Raw genomic sequence first — 17,293 nt, 5'->3', positions numbered from 1 at the left:
CCCCCCCCCCCCCCCTAAAACAATGAAAAATAGTAAAAAAAAAATGAAGGGGTATGAACTCACCTTGTGTGTGGTTTTGACTAGATATCGAGATGAAAGCGATGACCTTCAAATTAAGATACATGATAGTTGTCGTGATCTATGATTTTAAACACACAATAGTGTGTGAATAATATTGTATATCATTAGACTATAAAGACTTACTATGATTTCCAAATGGAAATGACTTGAAGAAAACTCCACGAGATGTTTTAAGGATGAAAGGAATATGGTTGATGTTTGAGAGAGAAAGGTGAGTGTTTTCGTTAAATGGATGCGTAGAGTGAAAGAATTGATCTTATATGAGGCTTATATATGAAGTAACTTAAGTATGAAGGAATTCATGAGGCGATTGTATTGGTAATTGAATCCTATCACATTGGTATGATGAATATATGAGATATTTAAGGGTGTTTGCAACCAATTTCCATTCTAGAACACTAGGATCATTGTGTTTACGACCCTAAAAGGCATTGGGTTGTGTTCACGGTCATACCTTGACCGTGAATACATTGTTGTCTTAAAATTTGGACCGTGAACTACCATTCTCTTATTTACTTTGGCCGAGAACATCTTTGTGAATTAGAATCCCAACCGTGAACACTTTGGATCTTATTTCTCAAACCGTGAACTACATCTTTGAATCATTCTTGGACCGTGAACTATATGAAAATAAATTCGTAGGCCACAAACTCAAAGTGGTGGGTTATTTTATGACCTAAACCTTAGTCTTTTAACTTATATTAACTTATAATTGCTTAATCCAACATAGTTTTCAATCTATTCTTAGTTACTAGTTTATAAACATGTCCTAATGGCCATAGAGAATACAATGCACCAACGATTGCAATGGAGTTTACACTAGTACTTGGTTAGGGTTTAGACCATGATAGGTCTAAAATTTGGAGTTGTGACAAATGGTTACTTTGGTTATCAAATATTTTGAAAGAAAACCAAATAAAGATATGAAATTTTTTGTTAAATATTCGTTTTGAGTCTAAAACTTATGTACTCACGAGACAGTTTATTTTGTCTTACATATTCTTTTCTATGACATGTTTTCCATATATTGATATTAGAGTTGATTGCCTTTATCCTTAGATATGATAAATTTAAAGAAGTTAGATAACTCCCAGATTAGCAAGGAGTGAAGCAATTAAAAAATGTTTCTTATGTTCATTTTTTTAGTATTATAATGATTGGTTTGTAAATTGCAAAAAGTTAAACTGTACTTCCGCTGGACAAAGACATCACTACAAATGATGTAAAATATTGTTAATTCCAGTTGTATAAAGTAGGGGTGTTACATATGATATAGTTTAAAAATACATAACAATACTACACAATTTGTACCCTTGTCAAAACAATGAGAGCCATTGTGAATATGCATCTAGGAACAAAGCAATTTTATGATATAGTTTACAATACATAACACTACTATATAACTTGTACCCTTATCAAACAATGATACCCATTATGAATGTACTTCCAGAGCCATTTTACGATATAGTTTACAATACATAACAATAGTACACAATTTTAACCTTATCAAAACAATGGGAGCCATTGTGAATGTACTTCTAGGAACAAATCTATTTTATGATATAGTTTACAACACACAACCCAAAAGTGTTACACAATTTGAACCCGTATCAAAACAAGGAGAGCCCGTGTGAATTCACTTCTAATAACAAATCCATTTTATTATATAGCTTACAATACACAACAATATTACACAATTTGTACCATTATTACAACAATGAGAGCTATTGTGAATGCCCTTCCAGGAACAAAGCCATTTTATTATATAGTTTACAATACATAACAATACTACACAAGTTTTACCCTTATTAAAACAATGAGAGCAATTATGAATGTACTTCCACGAACACAACCATTATCACGTCAAAGATCAAGAAACACTACAACAATTGTTTAATTGTTGTGTAGTAATTTGGTAACAACTGGAAAATTTGGTGCTATATCAACAGGAACCTGAAAATTCATCAAATGGGTACACATAAAAAAGGAATTAAATCAATTAAAGTTATATACATATATATATATATATATATATATATATATATATATATATATATATATATATATATATATATATATATATATAAGTCAAATTTTACCTCAACAATTGCCAATTTTCCTAAAGCAGTGTTGAGAGGCTGTGTCATTTGACCATATTTTTCCAGAAGCTTCTGTGCAGAATCTTTGTCCCCTTTGGCTTGTATCGTAAGTATTTCCCTACTTAAGCCCTCAACCGCACCTTCAATCTATTGCAACACATGAAACAATTTATTAAAATGTAAAATAATATTTTGATTAAAAAACACAAATTTTAAGGAATCACACCTTATCAAAGTCAACAGAGAATGTGTCATCGGGATGCAAAACATATGCTCCTTTCTCTAGTAGCCAGTTAAACTGTAGTGCTTGTCCTTTACTGATATACATATATAATAATCCATCACTCTAAATATAAATATAACATGCCGCGCAAAGCGACGGGCGACAAATAGTTTGTTTCGACAATTAATTTCTTTTCGACGGAGAATGATTATTTTCAATTCAATCATTAGTTTGTTTTAGGAAAGATGTCATATTAAAAATAAAAAAAAACTCATGAAATGACCAAATTATAAGGTGTTGAGTATTTATTTGGATGAAAAAAGATCTGGTCAAAACCTTGGAAGAGAAGATTTATAGGAGTTTGTTTAAATTTTAATAATATTTTATTAGTGATTAGTTGTACAATTAGATTAATGATTTGGACGTCTTAAAAAAATATTATTATTTTATTCAATCTATTTTTAAAAATAGTGGGATTTGTTTATAAGATAGTATATATATATATATATATATATATATATATATATATATATATATATATATATATATAGGTTCAGGTTCATTTGAGATCTTTCTAATTTTGTGAGACCAAATCTAAAAATAATTTTAAAATGCAAAATAAATGGAAAAATCCAAAAATTCTTTTTTTAAATATTATTTTTGGAGCTTGAATTAACTAAAAAAATTAAAAAAAATTAAAAAAAATCCGTTTTTTTAAAATACGTGAAATATTCTAAATAGAATATTACACTGACATATTTTAAAAAATAATTTTAAAATGCAAAATAAATGGAAAAATCTAAAAATTCTTTTTTTAAATATTATTTTCGGAACTTGAATTAACTAAAAAAAATAAAAATAAAATAAAATAAAATAAAATAAATTCTATTTTTTTTTGAAAAATACGTGAAATATTCTAAATAGAATATTACACTGTACATATTCTAAAAATAATTTTAAAATGCAAAATAAATGGAAAAATCAAAAAAAATTTAAATATTATTTTCGGAACTTGAATTAACTAAAAAAAATAAAAAACAATAGAAAAATGCGTCTCACGGTCTCACAAAATTAGGTCGTCTCACAAGAACCTAACCCTATATATATATATATATATATATATATATATATATATATATATATATATATATATATATATATATATATATATATATATATATATATATGGATGAAAAGTTGATAAATTTACTGATTAGTTGATTTACCCATGAGCTTCCGTTAACCCGAAACGTACTGTCCGAAAGCAAATAGCAAGGAAAGAAACAAAGATGGACTTTACAAGGGTCTTTGGAAATATATCCTGGTCAACCCCATAGAAAAAAATCAAACATGAAAACTATTGAAGACAATATGACAGTGACAACTATACCCCCTTACTAACTGACCTTTGAAATAAGGAAATTAAGTGCCCACAAGCCAACAATATCGGCTTTAGCTTCTTCAAGAGCCGTGTGAAGTTCCTGTAGCTCCTGTTTAATTGAGGGAAAAAAATCAATTATGTCATACTGAAAAAAAAAAACAAAGGAATCAACGATTCCATTCAGTTCCTGATTACATCAGAAAAACTAACCAATCGCACAGTAGACTTTTGACCACTAGGAAGTGTTATTGTATGTGGTCCAATACCATGACAGCATTCATGACAAATTGTGTGAGTGAAAAAAGAGTCAAAGTCAACTAGCTCCCTTTGTTCCTTTACAATACACAAGTCGGCTATAGGCTGAAGAATTAGCTTGAACCTACTTAGAAAAAAAGTTTGGGTATCATATCATTTTCACAAATTATATTTCAACACTTGTATAATCAATAATAAACGCATATGTTAATGAATTCCAATATACTTAAGTGTATAATCATGGATTGTTCACTTTACTTTGCCTCAGAAATATTCTTCAACATGACCATTGATGTACCACGATCTTTTACAATACGCTCATCATTCGGAAGATTATAGGCTTGAATTTGTGGTCCCTTCACATCCTGCAGGAACATGATAAATGAAATTCATATTTTAACAAAATACGTTCACAAAACACATAGATGTACAAGTGGAACTACACAAGCTTTCTAGGGCTATTTGGTTTTAATGATGGCATTCACGTCATTTTTCTCATTTACTTACCCCTGAATTATAAACAAGTTGGATGATGCGAATAGGTGCAAATGTCACATCTTCTGATTTGTACATGTCGTCCATTGGAAGATTTTGCTCCAAGTCCTACATGTACTTTAATTGATTATTTAAATAAAAGTATGATTAACAAAGTTGAAAAATAACAAAGGTTATGCCTTTCAGCAACCCTTGAGTTAACCTACATTAAAGGCTATATTTTTGTCATATATATGATCTTTATTCGCTTGTTATAGTTTCCTAGTTTAGTCCTCCTTTCTAGCTAGGTTTTCTATTTATTGATCGGCTGTATCATTCTTTCAAAATCAATGAAACATAACCAAGTTTAGCTTATACAGTTTCTTTATGGTATTAGAGCGGGACATCCATACCTGATTATCAAATCTGCACGCCACCATGAGCGGAGAAAAGACCGATGGTAGCAAGACGGCGGAAGGCAAAACCATTGACACCAAATCGCCATTATACATTCACCCATCTGATTATCCGAAGCAGATGCAGGTGAATGATCTATTAAACGACAACAACTACAATGAATGGAAACAGGAGATGAATAACTTTCTCTTGGCGAAAAACAAGATGGGTCTCATCGACGGGACTGTCAAGAAACCGGAATCAAGCTCGCCCATGTACATGGCCTGGATCCGAGCGGACGCCATGGTCATGGGATGGCTAACCACAGCTATGGAAAAGGAGATCCGCACAAGCGTGAGATATGCTAACACCTCCTCAGAAATCTGGAAGGACCTAGAAGAACGGTTTGAGAAAGAAGGTGCACCAAGGGCATATGAATTAAAACAACTGTTAAACACAACCCGACAGGGAGGTATGTCCATTTCGAACTATTATACCAAATTAAGATCCATCTGGGATGAACTTCCAGTTGTATTACCTACACCACGATGTAAGTGTAGTGGCTGCAACTACTCAATTGGAAAACAATTGAATGAAGTGAAAGAGAAAGAAAGAACCTACGAATTTTTAATGGGGCTCGATGACGAATTCACTGTTGTTCGAACTCAAATCTTGGCCACGAAACCTGCACCATCTCTTAGTGCGACTTATCATTTGGTTGCCGAAAAACGAACAACAAAGGGCGATCACCGGCGGATCGAGAAGGCCAGGTTCAGAAGCCGCTGCTTTTCAGGCGCACTACAACGCATAAAAAAATGCAGCGACAATCTCAAGCTAAACAAAATAATCCCATGCCGTATAAACCGAACGCCAAGGCCACAAGAACTGATAATGAAAAAAAAAGTGCAGTTTTTGCCACAGGGAAGGACATGCAAAGGAGGGATGCTTTAAACTGAACGGTTATCCTGAATGGTGGCCTGGAACGAAGAACAAAGAAAAACCAAAGGCTGCGTGTGTGGAGATTGCTGCCAGTCCTATTCCCGGTTTGACGGATGAGCAGTATCATATGTTCGTTGCCCACTTCAAGGACAACAGAAGTATGACAGAGAGCGGATCACAACCAAGGGCAAATATGGCAGGTAAGTTTAATTATTCTGATAGTTGGGTGGTCGATTCGGGAGCCACCGAACACATGACCTGTAAAAGAGACATTCTTAGAAACGAGACCCACAACCCAAAGGGTACACCTGTTATCGTTCCCACCGGAGAAAAGGTGCCCGTTTTGGGTGAAGGAGACCATGTTCTTGCTGGAGGAATTAGAATCCAAGGAGTTCTACTCGTACCAGATTTTAACTATAATCTTCTTTCGGTTGGCAAATTGGCCGATGAGCTTAACTGTGTTGTCACTTTCTTTCCTGGTTTCTTTGTTATGCAGGAATTGGGGACGAAGCGCTTGATTGGAGCAGGTGATCGCGTTGAAGGATTGTATCGCATGGGGGCAATGAAGACAAATAAAGCTCTCCTGACAACCTTCGAGATTTGGCACAAGAGACTTGGACATCCTTCACCCAAGAAAGTTTCTCGTTTATATTTTATTCCTTCCTATAAGAATAATTTAAATTGTGATGCTTGTTTGAGAGCCAAACATACTAGACTACCCTTTCCTACTAGTGAAATAAAAACAAAATTTTGTTTTGACATGATACACTGCAACATATGGGGGAGGTATAGGACTCCCTCAACAAACAAGGCTTTTTATTTCTTGACCATTATGGACGACCACAGTAGGGCAGTTTGGACTTTTTTACTAAGACATAAAAGTGAGGCAAGCACATGCCTCATGCATTTCTATAAAATGGTCAAAACACAATTTGAAAAGCAAATTAAATGTATTAGATGCGATAATGTTGGTGAGTTTGTTTCTAATACCATGCTTGACTTTTATGCCCAAGAGGGAATCGTGTTAGAAACCTCTTGCCCTTACACCCCACAACAAAATGGGTGGTGGAGCACAAGCATCGCCATCTTCTTGAGACCGTGAGGGCCTTAAGATTCCAAGCTAATCTGCCTAAGAGTTTTTGGGGTGAGTGCATCTTGACCGCCACGTATGTGATAAACCGAATGCCTTCAAAAGTCTTGCATGGAGCCACACCTTATGAACTCTTATTCAAAGAAAAGCCTTCCTATGAACACATGAGGGTTTTTGGTTGTTTAACTTATCGTCGTAGTGTGGAAACAGGTGGTGATAAATTTGAGCCACATGGAAGACCCGGGGTATTTGTTGGATATCCACAAGGTACCAAGGGTTATAAAATCTTTGATCTAGAAAGCAAGAGAATCATTGTTTCCAGAGATGTCCGATTCGTTGAGGATCAATTTCCTATGCAGACAATCAAACGAGGCACTGACTCGGAATCTGATGACTTATTCCAGCTTGAAAAGGATTTCGATTTGGTGCAACCCATTCTTCATGCTGATGAACCCATAAATGGCAACAGTGGGGCCCAAGATTTGTCACCAGATTCACCTGGTCAAATCCGATCAGATCAAATTTCGAGCCCATGTTCCGCTGAACATCAGGACCACATTCCAAGCCCTCACTCCACTGTTTATCAGGCCGACATTCAGAGCCCAGACAACTCTCATGATCGTACGGAGCCTCTAGATGAAGTTCGGCCCACTCATATGCGAGTCCAGCCCATCCGCTATCAAGATTACATGATTGATTTGCCCTCATCGATCAACCACACGCAACCTGCTGTCGGTCACGCTGCTTCTACGGTACATACCCTTTCTGATTTCGTCTCATATAAAATTTTTTCTCAAACCCACAAGGCTCTTCTAGCCGCTATTAATACTCATCATGTGCCTAGAAGTTTCAAACATGCAGCACAAAATCCAGAATGGCGTTGTGCAATGAAAAGGAGGTTCAGGCCTTGGAAGAAAATGACACTTGGGAGCTCGTGACCTTACCGGAAGGAAAGCGTGCCATCGACTCCAAGTGGATTTATAAAATCAAATTCAAACCCGACGGCTCTGTAGAAAGATTCAAAGCCCGTCTCGTGGCAAAAGGCTACACTCAAATGGAGGGCATCGACTTCCATGACACCTTCGCTCCCGTGGCTAAATTGGTCACCGTTCGGATTCTATTGACTTTAGCCATCAAAAACAACTGGATCATTCACCAGTTGGATGTGAATAATGCGTTCCTGCATGGTGATCTCAAGGAAGATGTTTATATGAAACTACCTCAAGACTTTAGTAAAGAAGGTGATAATCGGGTGTGCAAACTCAAGAAATCCTTATATGGCTTGAAACAGGCTAGTCGAAACTGGTATCACAAATTCACAGCCGCTTTACGTGACATGGGCTTCAAACCATCGCATGCAGATCACTCCTTGTTTGTTTACAAAACCGAAACTAGTTTTGTTGCGGCTCTCATATACGTTGACAGCGTGATCATTGTAGGTAATGACGCCACAAAGATTGAAAGCACCAAATCAGATCTTGATACAAGGTTCAGCATCAAAGACCTTGGTAGCCTCACATACTTCTTGGGCATTGAGGTGTCACGTACCAAAGAAGGTTTAGTTTTGAACAAAACATCAAACTTGATAAAGGAGACAAAGAAGAACGTGTTGACCCTAACATGTATCGTCGGCTTGTAGGTCGTTTACTATATCTTCAAGCTACACGACCGGACATCACTTACTCAGTGAATATTCTGAGCCAATTTGTCTCGGACCCCAGAACCAACCATTGGCATGCAGCTATGCGAGTATTGCGCTACCTCAAAACAACCTTGGGTCAAGGTATTCTTCTACCCCGAGAAGGATCACTAGATTTGGTAGCTTATAACGACTCTGACTGGCTTGGTTGCCCCTACTCTCGACATTCTAGGACGGGTTATTTATTACTTTTAGGTGGCTCCCCTGTTTCATGGAAGTCAAAGAAGCAGTCAGTTGTGTCTCGGTCCTCGGCTGAGGCAGAATATCGGGCAATGGACACCACAGTAAGCGAAACTTTATGGGTTCGCTGGTTGTTGTCAGAACTTGGAGTGAAAATTCAAGAAGCCACCCCACTATTTTGTGACAATCAATCAGCCAAACACATTGCTCACAATCCCGTCTTTCACGAAAGAACTAAACATGTGGAGATGGATTGTTTTTTTGTTCGCGAAAGGGTGGAGTCCAATGAGATAGCTCCATCTTGGATTCACACTAACCATCAGCTCGCAGATCTTCTTACCAAGCCACTTGGTTCAGACAGACTAAACTCTCTTCTTGTCAAGATGAACATTCGAAATCTCCATGCTCATCTTGAGGGGGAGTAAAGGCTATATTTTTGTCATATATATGATCTTTATTCTTTTGTTATAGTTTCCTAGTTTAGTCCTCCTTTCTAGCTAGGTTTTCTATTTATTGATCGGCTGTATCATTCTTTCAAAATCAATGAAACAGAACCAAGTTTAGCTTATACAGTTTCTTTATACATCACTCCTTATCCCTAGCCTTAAGGACTTGTAAATAAACTAAAAAAATAAAATTAATATTGATCATTAGTAAATCCAACATTGTACCTTCAAATGATCCCCAAAAATTTTAAGTTGAGTGGTTGATTTATCATCCCGAATTCCAATAAATGCCTCAAACGCCGCCTAAAGAAAAATCACAAAAATCTTGGTGATGAATTTTTATTTTACCATGAATCATAGTGAACGATGCAAAAAAGAATAAAAAACAATACCTTGTATCCGAATAGCACGTCCTCATACGTCTCGTATGGGCCAATAGTAACATCCAACTTGGAATCCTTAAGAAGATGAAAGAAAAACAATTACAACCATATTTAACATAAGAAAAACAACTCAAGTTACAAAATATTGATATACAATGAAGTGAATTGTACACTGACCAATTCCATCCAAGCAATATCAGAGTCATAATAGTCATTTGAGAGGAAAGCTTCAACCTTGCTATGTAATAGTCTCTTCAAACTACAAAAATGTGAATTAACTTTATACGTATGAACTAATGGATATAATAAGATTTAATAAAATGTATAAAATACCTAGGTGAAGTGGTTAAATCCCCTGCTTTATGCAATAATTCAGCTGCTTTTGCAAGAAAGGCGGAATATTCTTGAGAGAATGGGAGGATATAGAGATCACTTGTGGTGGGATTACTGCTAACTGTTATATTACTGGAATAAGAGTCACTATGCCTTCTAATAACACTGAAAAATCCTGTTGCATCTTTCTTTTCGTCATCTGATAGCCCTTTCACCCATAATTCGAATTCCTTGCCAAGATTAAGAAAGTGTTAAATGCAAGAAATAGCAATACACTTTTAATTGTTTTTATTACATCATCTTACTTTCATTTCTTTCTATTACAAAATTTGTACTTTGAAAAATCTAACCATTTATAACAATGTCACCTAAAATATTAAGAAATGTTCACTACTATTAATGGGTAATTATTCAAAGTATAATGTCTAATTAAGAAATAATTTAAAAATATAATGCACTAATAAGATATAATTGAAAGTACAATGCTAAAATAGAAATAAATGAAGCCAGGATGCTCAAATATACAAAATGCAAGATATATCAATTTACTTTCATTTACTTGTTTATTATTGCATCATGCTTTCTTTTCTTCCTATTATAACATTGTACTTTGAAAATTCTACCAAGTTGTAGCAATGTTAATTACATACGAAGTAATGTTTATTGCTTTAACTAGATAAATTTTACAAAGTATCATGCCCTAATAAGAGATAAAATGAAATTACAATGTTAAAATGAAAATAAATGAAAGTAGGATACTATAATAAACCAAATGCATGAAAAAGCAATGTACTTCTATTAATTAGTTTATTATATCATTCTAGTCTCACTCCTTCCTGTTAGAGTATTTTTACTTTGAAAATCTGTCTAGTTATTGCAATGTCATCCAAAAACAAAGCATTTTTCACAGTTATAATTTGGTATGTTCTCACTGTATAATGTCATAATAAGAAATAATTTGAAATGCCTTAATAAGAAAAAAAATAGAAAGAAATTAAAGTAGGATGCTATAATGCACAAAATACCTTAACGTACATTCATTTATTTGTTTATTATATCATCCTACTTTCATTTGTTCCTATTATAGAATTATACATTGAAAAATTAACCCAAGTATAACAATTCTGTCTGAATAGAAATCAATTTTCACTTGGATAGATTTTTCAAATTAAATGCCCCTAATAAGAAATACTTTGAAAGTACAATGCTACAATTGGAAATACTTTTCAAAGTATGATGCCTCAATAAGAAATTATATCAAAGTAGAATGGTAACACAGGAAGAAATTACCATTTTATCCATGTCTGGAGGGTAAAAGCTGGCACCGGGTGGTTTCTCCAGGGGAAATGCAGCTTTGTATTCTAGACCTTTCCAACCAGCCACCTTCCTTGTTGCTTCCGGAAGCAATTTCACAGCAGAGTCTGCAGTTGTCAAAAATGCTTCATCTTCATCAAGAGAAGACCTGTCAAAGAAAATCAACTTAACTTTGATATATAAGAAATAGTGGTTAATTTTTCTTTTCCGATTAAATGACATAATTTTTCCAAAGTATATGAAAAGATCTAATGGGAGAGACACTAGAGTACTTATATGAGCATAATCTTACCATGGACACTTATTTATCAAGTAATACTTCCATTTTAACATGTCAAAATTTGATAATTGACTTTGCTGGTTTAACCATTCCCTTAAAGATGCATTGCTGTACCAAGCATGATTCAAAGAAAACAAAATAAAAAGAAAATGAAATCTACTTATTTGTTATTATCCACACTAGCATGTGAATCAGTCATCATGCAACAAAGTAGTTACATATTTATAAACAACTATCTTATGTATATATGTACAAGCTCATAAATTAGACCTGGTTATAGAATATATCATCCATTAATCTCGCAGCTTGAATGATTAAAACAAGAACTTCCTTGTCCTCCTCAGTAAGACCGGTCAACTGCCATACAAAAATTTAATTAAATTCCTAATTCAAATTATAATTAGTACTAAAAAAAAACAACCTCTGCATCAAGTGAGATAGAAGCATAACGGTTGAGCTTTTTTTGCAGAATTAAACTTTTTGCTTCGACATTGTCTTGGTACATATAAAGAGTTCCAACTCAATATTAATTTAATGGTTTCATTTCAAATTATATTTCATTTAACTTGGTGGTAACATAATATAAATATGCTTCAGTTCAAAATGTATTTCCTTTGTGTCGAATTCCAAATTCATGCTTCAACTCAATATTATGATATAGTATGTGAATTATGATTCAAAAACTATTTGTGTATGCATATAACTATATGAGAGTGCTTCTATGAATGCATAAATATATACCTTTTGGTAATTATGTCAAAAAGTTGACCATATTCTCCATGAAAATTGTAGGGTACATATTGAGGGTCTCCCTTAAGAAGTAGGTGCTTGTACTCTTGAACTGAGATATATTTAACAGCTGAAACTTTAGATTCCTACAAGGAAAAAGAAATTATGTACATAACTAATTGTTGAAAAATGAGCACGTAAGGTTTACAAGTTTAAAGGGCATGCATGTCCCATTTGCTACTTTGGTATAATTAGACAAAACATTACCTGAAGAGTAAAAGCTTCCAACGGAATTGGGGCTAATGTTGTCACAAGATAAACATCATTAAATTCATTATTGATGAACTTCTCACCATTTGTGACACTACAACCAAATTCAAGGTCAATAATAGTACTTCAAAAACAATTGTAGTGATCTTAAAAAAATGTTCACTATGAAAATTTGTTATGATCTAAGATTCCATGTATCACAAAAGGTTCGTATTTTCACATTTGGTGACCTACATATACATAAAACCAACATGCTAATTACATAGAAGGTGTACCATTCTTGCTGGAAAACAAATAGCAATTCAAAAGCATCATTTGGGAGGTTTAGACCAAGCTCTTTTAAAAGCCCTCTCCTACAATCATACAACATTTTCAAGTCATATAGCCATAAATTTGTAGTGTAAAATAAACATTTGACACATATAGCATATGTATAAAGATTCCCATTTAAACTGGTTGGTTAAGTATTGACAATCATTTTGTGAGAGTTGCATTTCATGTGTGATTATGATTTTTGCTCATTGTGAGCTCGGTTATTTGGACCCCACCACTACTTATTGTACTCTCTGTTAGTTTTTTATTGTCTTTTGTTTATTCTTATTTTTGTTGTTTTTTTTTTCTTTTATTATAATTATTATTATTAGATTTTTTCTGTGAATATTATCATTTTTTATATTAATTATTATTATTATTTTTAATAATACTTTGTATTTTATATTATTTTATTTTTCAACTAATAATCATCATTCGTTGTTATTCGGGTTTTGGTTATCCTATTAATATGACTTAACCACATGAGTTATATTAAATATTTCGTTTAGTTTTCTTGCTTTATTTATTTTTATTTGATTTTACATTTTAGGTTCATGATATTTAGTTGTCATGTTTATGTTATTTGTTTACGATTTGTTTATAATCATTCATTTATGTTAAGTTATTTAAGCGTCACCGGACAGAACACACATCTTGTAGTTAGGGGGCCGAAACTAAACTTCAAAAGGAATATATAAAGGAGCTATTTTGATTCAAACTTCTAACATATCAAAATTTTAAAAATAAAGAGTTAATATGATGTAATTTGCACGTTTGATAATTTGCGTTTATAAGACTTAATTAACGAAATTGTCACAAGACTAATACATTTTTAGTAAAAAATCATTAGTACGGAATTTATGATGATTAAAATATTTTTTTCATTATTGTTTATTATCTTTTGGTCTAAATATTTTCTATTTTGTGTATTTATAATTTATTGAGATATTAAAGAGATACAATTTATGTTTCTATATTATATAAGTTTTAATTTTGAGCTACACATGACTTTTTATATGGTTTATAGTTAATTGCAAATATATTATGTTAATGTATAGTTTTGGATCTAAAATGTTACAAAAAAATTATTTTGGCACTCAAATCAAAACAAGATACGTAATTTTAGAAGATATTTTTCTTCTTACTTTGTATCAATTTTATCCCTATTGGATCGAATAATTTAGATTTTCAATTTAAAAGGACAATATATTTAAACCTTTATATTTTTGTTAATTCATATAAAGAATAACAATATATTTTAAAGCTCGTAATTTAAAAAATTAAGATATGTTCATTTAAAATTAGTGAATAAATTATCTTTAATTATACTTTTAAATGGATATATGTTGCTGGAGGTGGCCGTGGACTGGAAGTAAATAGAAAGAAGGGATAGAATGATTACAAGTGACTCTCGTTTGAGTATATATGCGTGGGTTGGGACTTGGGATGGGACGGGGTGGAGTATTGTTTTATTTCTTTTTTCTTTTTTATATTAAAATTAGTTAAGGAAAATATAAAATAAAATGAAAAGATATAAAAATCGTTTCGTAAATTATATAATGATTATACATTTATACGTAATAGTCACGACTTAAAAATGGGGTGTCACATATAATAGGGTACCTATAATAGCACACTTTAAAAACGAGTTTCGGTAGCATCTGATAATCTACCTGGCAGTGATAAGGGGTGTGCTTCCAGCAGATACATGACTTGCACTAGAGATATCCCATAATCCAGCACGTTTTTGTAGAAGTAATTCACTAATTCTCGTGTACTTTCAGCAAAAATCCATACATGAACACCTCGGTGATAATCCTCATCTTTTTGGACGACGCTTCTGTACAATGTTTGATCATTGAATAAATATCCCATGAAATTTCATATCAAACAGTTTATAATAAAGTGTTTAAGAATTGAAAACCTACCAAAAAATAGTTACGTAAAAATAAGAAATATAACTGTGACAGACAGTGTTGAATAAAATAAAGGTCAAACCTATCATGAGTTATAAAATTCAAACTTGATATGGAGTATTTTACAAATTCATCGTAGTTGTATGTCATGCATGAACAACTTGTCTAACGTTCTAGTCTGTAATCCAAACCCCAGTAATCACACAACTATTGAAATTGAGAATCATTCCCTTTTCTCAGTTTCTTATTAGTGAGTAACGAAACACGAACCAAATGTTTAACTGGTCACGATAGAAAATTGTGATAACGTCACACTATTTTCACATCTGGTTACTTTCGAAAACGAAAAACTGATCAAAAGATTATTAATTTAGCAACAAATCCGACCTGGATTTTGAAATACCGGTTTCCAGACCGGCTTTAGTGCAGATGTCAAAGCGTCGACCTTCTTCATGCAGCTCATCGCGATCTCCCATTGTTTTAGTGTTTTACTTTGCTTTGCCTTTTTTATTGTGTGCTTAATTTAGTATTCGATTAACCTGAATTTATAGGCATGCGCGCCCCCTCAATTTCCAACTATACCCCTGATCATATCAATCATCAAGATTTTATTTTAACCTCTCCAGTATGTAATGAACTTTCCATTTATACTTTTGTTTTTTTAATAGAGTTTTTTTTCCAATAAAAACACAATATAGTTTGACTTTGACTTTAACATTTTAATATATTAAATTTATCTTCAAAGAAAATAACGCTAGAAGTAGGGGTGACAAATCATGCTATCGTTTCGTGTTTCTGTCTGACACAACACGACACGATAAGGTTTTATGTAACACGAACACGAAACGACACGATGTTGTGTTTTTTTAACTAACACGAAAACGAACGAATTAAAAAACGACCAACACGACAAATATAAAATATAATAAAAATTAGTTTATTTAATGAATACTTTATCAAATATAACACGACAAAAATGAAAAATACGATAAAGAATTGCTAAATCGTGTCAATTTCGTGTCGAAATTTGAACACGAACATGACACGATACGATATCGTGTTATAGTTAACACGAACACGAATTCAAATTTTAGTTTCGTCCCAATTTCGTTTCGTGTCGTATATTTTTATTGTGTAGTGTCATAAATTGTCACCCCTAGCTAGAAGGGGTGGATATGCTATACACCCTCGCTAAGGCTCGCTATGGACCAAGAACACCGCCCCCTAGCACTTGCTAGGGAACTCGCCAAGGAGAAGACACTACGGAGGTAGCGAGAGGAGAGAAAAGCTGGAGCTTGGTTGTGATTGGAGAAAGGTGCCGATGTAGATCTAATATCGGTAGATAGGGTGTGACGTGATTTTCTTCAAGAGGTTGTTGAAGGTTTTGGAGAGCAATAAGAGTGGAGCATGTGTGCTGGATTTAGATGATATCACGACGATGTTTGCGGAATATTTGGCGATCGATCGATTGATTCTTCTTACGGTAAGGATTAAATTCGACCCCTTCTAGTATTTACCGAGTTTGCAAGCATCTTTGAACCCATATCTGTTGATATTCTATGATTAAATGGGTTCCAATGTGATGAAATTACTTAAAAATATACATGCCAATATGTCTACAAAGTGTTTGGTAAAATGCCTAATTGACAAAATCATTCTTTTTATGCTTCTTGCAACACTTTTAAATGGTATAGATCGAAGTTCCTCTCTATCCCATTGCATCTAAAATATTATAAGTGGTTTGATGGTTATAATATTTAACTAAATTTGAAAAATAAAAAAAAGAAATGCTAGAAGTTGGTTATAATATTTAACTAAATTTGAAAAAAAAAATAGAGTGTTAGGAGTCTTATCACTCTATACCAAATGTTAGGAATGAGAAGTTAAGAAAGAAAAATGACATCATTTAAATGGGTAGGAGGATTGGTAGGATCAAAAGGTAGAAGGATATTTAATTTCTCTATCTAAAAAGGTAATGTTGCAGGATGTTAGGGAATGTTACCATTTCCTTTAGCTTAAGAATAATATATATATATATATATATATATATATATATATATATATATATATATATATATATATATATATATATATATATATATATATATATATATATATATAAATTACACTAAAAAGGAAAGTCGGTGGTTGACTTTCCTTTTCAATATTTAGTCCCTATACTATTTATTTCTATCACTTTTCTCCTTTTAGTTTGTATATAAATACTTTATATCCCCTACTTTTCAAGATTATGCTTTTACACCCTTTAACTTTTAAAAACTTTTTAAATTGTCATTTCCATCCCTTTCATTTTTTAACTTTCGAGTTTACCCCTATAGTATATATAATCTGTATATAATCTGATTTTTACTATATAATATATCATTTTCACCCCTGAGTTTCCTTCTTAAATATATTATTATCGCCGCAACCTTATACCCCCTTTATTTTCTAAACTTTCATGTTTACCCTCCGTACTATATATAATCTGAT

General features: G+C 32.9%; 1 pseudogene; it reads right to left on the bottom strand.

The window, feature by feature from the left end:
- Nucleotides 1-1,974: 1,974 nt before the first annotated feature.
- On the bottom strand, nucleotides 1,975-15,276 carry LOC111909922 (nudix hydrolase 3-like; annotated as a pseudogene).
- Nucleotides 15,277-17,293: the final 2,017 nt, after the last annotated feature.

The sequence above is a fragment of the Lactuca sativa genome, chromosome 9, assembly GCF_002870075.4.
Source record: "Lactuca sativa cultivar Salinas chromosome 9, Lsat_Salinas_v11, whole genome shotgun sequence".
Classification (NCBI taxonomy): Eukaryota; Viridiplantae; Streptophyta; class Magnoliopsida; order Asterales; family Asteraceae; genus Lactuca; species Lactuca sativa.
Note: the sequence above shows the minus strand (reverse complement) of the source record. Positions and strands in the feature narration are given on the sequence as shown.